Source organism: Mesoplodon densirostris, chromosome 5 (assembly GCF_025265405.1).
Source record: "Mesoplodon densirostris isolate mMesDen1 chromosome 5, mMesDen1 primary haplotype, whole genome shotgun sequence".
Classification (NCBI taxonomy): Eukaryota; Metazoa; Chordata; class Mammalia; order Artiodactyla; family Ziphiidae; genus Mesoplodon; species Mesoplodon densirostris.
The window spans coordinates 44,247,337-44,254,174 of NC_082665.1; positions in this window are offsets into that span (position 1 = coordinate 44,247,337).

The following is a 6,838-nucleotide window of genomic DNA, read 5'->3' on the forward strand; positions in this document are numbered from 1 at the left end:
TGGCATATAGTTGCTTGCTTGTAGTAATCTCTCATGATCCTTTGCATGTCTGCAGTGTCAGTTGTTACTTCTCCTTTTTCATTTCTAATTCTATTGATTTGAGTCTTCTCCCTTTTTTCTTGATTAATCTGACTAGTGTTTTATCAATTTTGTTTATCTTATCAAAGAACCAGTTTTTAGTTTTATTGATCTTTGTTATTCTTCATTTCTTTTTCATTTATTTCTGGTCTGATCTTTATGATTTCTCTCCTTCTGCTAACTTTGGGTTTTTTTTTCTCTTCTTTCTCTAACTGCTTTAGGTGTAAGTTAGGTTGTTTATTTGAGGTGTTTCTTGTTTCTTGAGGTTGGATTGTATTGCTATAAACTTCCCTCTTAGAACTGCATTGCGGCATCCCTTAGGTTGTGGGTCCTTGTGTTTTCACTGTTATTTTTTTAAAGGTATATTTTCCTTTCCTCTTTGATTTCTTCAGTGATCTCTTGGTTATTTAGTAGCATATTGTTTAGCCTCCATGTGTTTGTATTTTTTTACAGGTTTTTTTCCCCATAATTGTTATCTAGTCTCATAGCGTTGTGGTTGGAAAAGATACTTGATATGATTTCAAATTTCTCAAATTTACCAAGCCTTGGTTTGTGATCCAAGATGTGATCTATCCTGGAGAATATTCCATGAGCACTTGAGAAGAAAGGGTATTCTGTTGTTTTTGGCTGGAATGTCCTATTAATATCAATTAGGTCCATCTGGTCTAACGTATCATTTAAAACTTGTGTTTCCTTTTTTATTTTCATTTTGCATGATCTGTGCATTGGTGAAAGCAGGGTGTTAAAGTTCGCTACTCTTACTGTGTTACTGATGATTTCCCCTTTTATGGCTGTTAGCATTTGCCTTATGTATTGAGGTGCTCCTATGTTGGGTGCATAAATATTTACAATTGTTATATCTTATTCTTGGATTGATCCCTTGGTCATTATGTAGTGTCTTTCTTTATCTCTTGTAAGAGTCTTTATTTTAAAGTCTATTTTGTCTGATATGAGACTTGCTACCCCAGCTTTCTTTTGATTTCCCTTTGCGTGGAATATCTTTTTCCATCCCCTCACTTTTAGTCTGTATGTGTCCCTAGGTCTGACGTGGATCTCTTGTAGACAGCATATGGACAGTTCTTGTTTTTGTATCCATTCAGCCAGTCTGTATCTTTTGGTTGGAGCATTTAATCCATTTACATTTAAGGTAGTTATTAATATGTATGTTCCTATTACCAATTTCTTAATTGTTTTGGATTTGTTTTGTATGTCTTTTCCTTCTCTTGTGTTTCCTGCCTGGAAAAGTTCCTTTAGCATTTGTAAAGCTCATGTGGTGGTGCTCAATTCTCTTAACTTTTTCTTGTCTGTAAAGGTTTTAATTTATCCAACAAATCTGAATGAGATTCTTGCTGGGTAGGGTGATCTTGGTTGTATGTTTTTCCCTTTCATCACTTTAAATATGTCCTGCCACTCCCTTCTCACTTGCAGACCTTCTGCTGAAAGATCAGCTGTTAACCTTATGGGGATTCCCTTGTGTGTTATTTGTTGCTTTTCCCTTGCTGCTTTTAATATTTTTTCTTTGTATGTAATTTTTGATAGCTTGATTAATATTTGTCTCGGCATGTTTCTCCTTGGATTTATCCTGTATGGGACTCTCTGTGCTTCTTGGACTTGATTGACTATTTCCTTCCCATGTTATGGAAGTTTTCAACTATAATCTCTTCAAATTTTTCTCAGACCCTTTCTTTTCCTCTTCTTCTTCTGGGACCCCTATAATTCAAATATTGGTGCATTTAATCTTGTTCCAGAGTTCTCTGAGGCTGTCCTGAATTCTTTTCATTCTTTTTTCTTTATTCTGCTCTGTGGCAGCTATTTCCCCTTTTTTATCTTTCAGGTCACTTTTCCTTTCTTCTGTGTCAGTTATTCTGCTATTGATTCCTTCTAGAGAATTTCTCATTTCATTTTTTGTGTTGTTCATCATTCTTTGCTATTTTGTTCTTCTAGGTCCTTGTTAAATGTTTCTTGTATTTTCTCCATTCTATTTCCAAGATTTTGGATCATTTTTAGTATCATTACTCTGAATTCTTTTTCAGGTAGACTGCCTATTTCCTCTTCATTTGTTTGGTCTGGTGGGTTTTCACCTTTCTCCTTCATCTGCTGCATATTTCTCTGTCTTCTCATTTTGTTTAACTTACTGTGTTTGGAATCTCCTTTTCACAGGCTGCTGGTTCATAGTTCCCATTGTTTATGATGTCTGTCCCCAGTGGGTGAGGTTGATTCAGTGAGTGTGTAGGCTTCCTGGTGGAGGGTACTGGTGCCTGTGTTCTGGTGAGTGGGGCTGGATCTTTTCTTTCTGTTGGGCAGGGCCATGCCCAGTGGTGTGTTTTGGGATGTCTGTGAACTTAATATGACTTTAGGCAGCCTCTCTGCTATTGGGGGTGTGTGTGACTCCTATCTTGCTAGTTGTTTGGCATGGAGTGTCTATCACTGGAGCTTCCTGGCCTTTGGGTGGAGCTGGGTCTCAGTGTTGAGATGGAGATCTCTGGGAGAACTCTTGCTGATTGATATTATGTGGAACTTGGAGGTCTCTGGTGGTCCAGTGTCCTGGACCCAGCCCTTCCACCTCAGAGGCTCAGGCCTGACAACCAGCCAGAGCACCAAGACCCTGCTAGCCACAGGGCTCAGAAGAAAAGGGAGAAAAACTGGAAAAAAAATAATAAAATTTTAAAAATAATAAAATAAAAAATTAAGAAGAGAGCAACCAAAGCAATAAACAAATCCACCAATGATAACAAACACTAAAAATTTAAACTAAAATAAACATAAAAGTCAGAAACTAATCAGTCATAGAAAGCAAACCCAAGTCTACAGTTGCTCTCAAAGTACAGCACCTCAATTTTGGGAACATATGTCGTCTATTCAGGTATTCCACAGATCCAGCATTCATCAAGTTGATTGTGGGGATTTAATCTGTTGCTCATGAGGCTGCACAGAGAAATTTCCCTTTCTTTTCTTTTTGCCCAGCTCCTTGGGTTCAGCTTTGGTTTGGGCCTTGCCCCTGCATGTTAGGTTGCCCTCATGCATCTGTTCACCACCCAGACAGGAGAGGATTAAAGCAGCGACTGATTAGGGTTCTCTTGCTTACTCAGGCCGGGGAGAGGGAGGGGTATGGTAGTCATAATTGGAAAGTCAGGAGAGCCTGTAGCGACAGAGGCCAGCATGATATTGCAACAGCCTGAGGTGAACCGTGTATTCTCCCAGGGAAGTTGTCCCTGGATCTCGGGACCCTGGCAGTGGCATGCTACATAGGCTCCCGGGGGCTGGTGATGGTGCATAGTTACCTGTGCTTGCACACAGGATTCTAACATGCAACAGCAGTGTTAGTGTTTCATGCCTGTCCCTGGGATCCGAGCTGATAGCTGTGGCTTGCATCTGTCACTGGAGCTTGCTTAGGCAGTTTTCTGCCTTCTATGGGCACACAGGGAAGGAATCCACTCTCCTTGCACACCCTGAAACAATGGTCTCTTGCCTCTCCAGCAGGTCCAGGCTTTTTCCCAGACTCCCTCCCAGATAGCTGTGGCACACTAGCCCCCTTCAGGCTGTCTTCACGCAGCTGACCCCAGTCTTCTCCCTGGGATCTGACCTCCAAAGCCTGAGCCTCAGCTCCCACCCTCCACCCGCCCCAGCATCTCAGGTTGGTGTGTGCTGCTTGGCACTGATCCTCTGTGAAGGAATCTCTCTGCTTTGCCCTCTACACCCCTGTTGCTGCGCTTTCCTCCATGGCTCCGAGGCTTCTCCTCCACCCACTGTCCATCCCCACCAGTGAGGGGGCTCCCTAGTGTCTGGAAACCTTTCCTCCTTCAAAGCTCCCTATTAGTTTGTCTCTGTTTTCTCTTTTTTCTTTTGTGCTACTCATGTACATGAGGATCTTCTTGCCTTTTGGAAAGTCTGAGGTCTTTTGTCAGTGTTCAGTAGGTGTTCTGTAGGAGTTGTTCTACATGTAGATGTATTTTTGATGTACTTGCGGAGAGGAAGGTATTCTGCATATCTTACTCCTCCACCATCTTGAAGGTCTCTATTTCAATCTTATCTCTTATTGGAACTCAATATTACAGATAATTGGGCTCTAAATTCTATGTACAAAATACAGTTGTATAAAATACAATGTATTTGCTCACTCTGTCCAATATCTTTTTCCCTTTTTTTCCTCCTAAAGATAGCTGAAATTTTGACAGGGAGTGTTTTTACTTTGTGTGTCAATTTGGGGAGCATGGCAATTTTAATTAATAAGATTCCAATAAACATGGGACAAGATCAGGCACGTTCAGGGTGGTACAGCTATAGACCTACTGTATAGAACAGGGAACTCTACTCAGTACTCTGTAATGACCTATATGGGAAAAGAATCTAAAAAGGAGCAGATATTGTGTAAAGAAGAGGAAAACTGATTCACTTTGCTGTACAGCAGAAACTAACACAACAAAGTTAATCAACTATACTCCAATAAAAATTATTTTGTAAAAAAATTAAACGTGGGATGTCTTCCCATTTATTAATCTTTTAAAATAATGTTTCCTACTTTTTCATGTAAAAATCTTGCATTTCTTTTGCTTAATTTATTCCTAGGTGTTTTATTATTTTTGATGATGTTGTAAATGGAATATTTCTCTTAATTTCTTATTCAGATTGTCCATTGTTAATGTACAGAAATGCAGCTGATTTTTGTGTATTGATCCTTTATCCTGAAATCTTGGTGAACTTGATTACTAGCTGTAATAGTCTGTGTTTCCCTTTGGATTTGTACAACAATTGTTTTTAATCTGATAATGTCTTAATATTTTCTTAATTTTTGAAGGATAATTTTGCTGGATGTAGACTCTTGGCTGACTTTTTAAAAAATTCAGCACTTTGAATATGTCATTTCATTGCCCTCTGGATTCCATAGTTTCTGATTTGAAATTAGCTCTTAATCTTACTGATGATCGCTTGTATGGTATGAGTCCATTTGCTTGCTTTCCAGATTCTCTCTCTGTCTCTGGCTTGTGACAGTTTGACTATGATATGTAAAGGTATGGATTTCTTTGAGTATATATTACTTTGAGTTTATTTTCTTGGATGTGTAGATTAAAATTTTTCATCAAATGTGGGAAGTTTTAACTTTCATTTTCTCTTCAAATAATTTTCCTGCCTTTCTCTTATCTCAACTTTAGACTCCTGTTATGCATATGTTGGTACATTTGATAGTGCCCTACAGGTTTCTAAGTCTGTGTTTATTTTTCTTCATTCTATTTTCTTTCTATTCCTCAGACTGGATAGTCTCAATTCACCTATTTTCAAGTTGTTTGAGTCCTTGTTCTATCAGTCCAAACTTTATTTAATCCCTTTAGTGAAGTTTTCATTTCAGTTATGCTTTCAACTTCAGAATTTCTGTTTGGATTTTTAAAAATAGTTTCTATTGATTTACTGATATTCTTAATTTGTGAGACAGCATTCTCACACTTCCCTATAGTTCTTTAGACTGAGTTCCTCAAGGATAGGTTTTATTGGCTGTCATTTTCCTGTGTATCAGTAATATTTTTCTGTTTGTGTATTTCATATTTTATGTTAAAAACTGAATTTATTGAATAATATAATGTAAACATTCTGGAAATCAGATTCTTCTTCCCTCTAAAAGTTTATTCATGGTGTTATTTGCCTTTGTCTTTGGTGTGGTGGTACTATTTATTTGTTTTGTGCCTTTGCTGTTTTATTTATTTAAAGTCTATATTCTGTTTATTTTTCTGAATTGTTTGTTTTGTGAGATAACTTGTGTCTCAGTTTGGTTAATTTGTTTGCCAGCTAATGATTATACAGACATTTTATGAAATGCCATGTACAAATAAGTTCTTCACTTTTCAATTCTGCTTTAGGTTTCACTTCTTTGTGTAGTGCATCAATGTCAGCCATAGGTTAGAGATTAGGGCTTACTCAGGACTTTCAATTTAATGTGGACATATAGATATGAACAGTTGTGTCTGGATTTTTCAAAGACCCTTATCATCATCTCATTCCCCAGATTTTCCTTTTACATTTTTGGCCAGTTTTTTTATTTATCTTAATTGGTATTACTAGCTCAGAAATCTCTGTTGTTAAAAAATTCTTAATTACCTTCAGAAAATGCCTTCAGGATATTATTTTTTTACTGAGTAAGTTTGAGTAAGGTCAATAAAGACAAGCCCTGTGAATAAGTGTTTTCCAGGGACTTTTCAGTTAGGCAAAATTGTCACAGTTTTCTGGAGATGAGGTTTCTGGTGATCTCCAAACCCATTCTACCTACTCCAGTGGCTACTACAATGCTTATTTCCACTGCTTTTATGTTTGAAAGACTGTTGGTTTTTAAAGATTTTGCAGAGATGGGGAGAGGAGAATGGGAATAGGGCAAGTTAAAATATATCAATGCTTGCAGATTTTTGCTAGCCTTTAGTTAATATCTGGAGATTAGAAAAGATAATTTTGATAATTTTTCAAATGTTTTAATTGTTTTTATTTATTGTTTATGTATTGTTTTTTATTGTTTTGTTATCACAACAAGGGACACATGAAAATAAAATTAAATATTAAGGATCACCAAAAACAAGATAAAATGACCCGGTGTGGTAAAAAAAAAATTACGTATTGTGAAATCAATAAATAGTATTACAAGACAAATTTATTGAGCAAATACATTAGTAAAAAACTTATATTTTACTACTACCACTTAGAGTAATAACTCAAATTATATGAGTTAGGCCTTTTGAAATCTAGGCCTAATTAGACATTATAAAGAAAAAACATGTGTTAT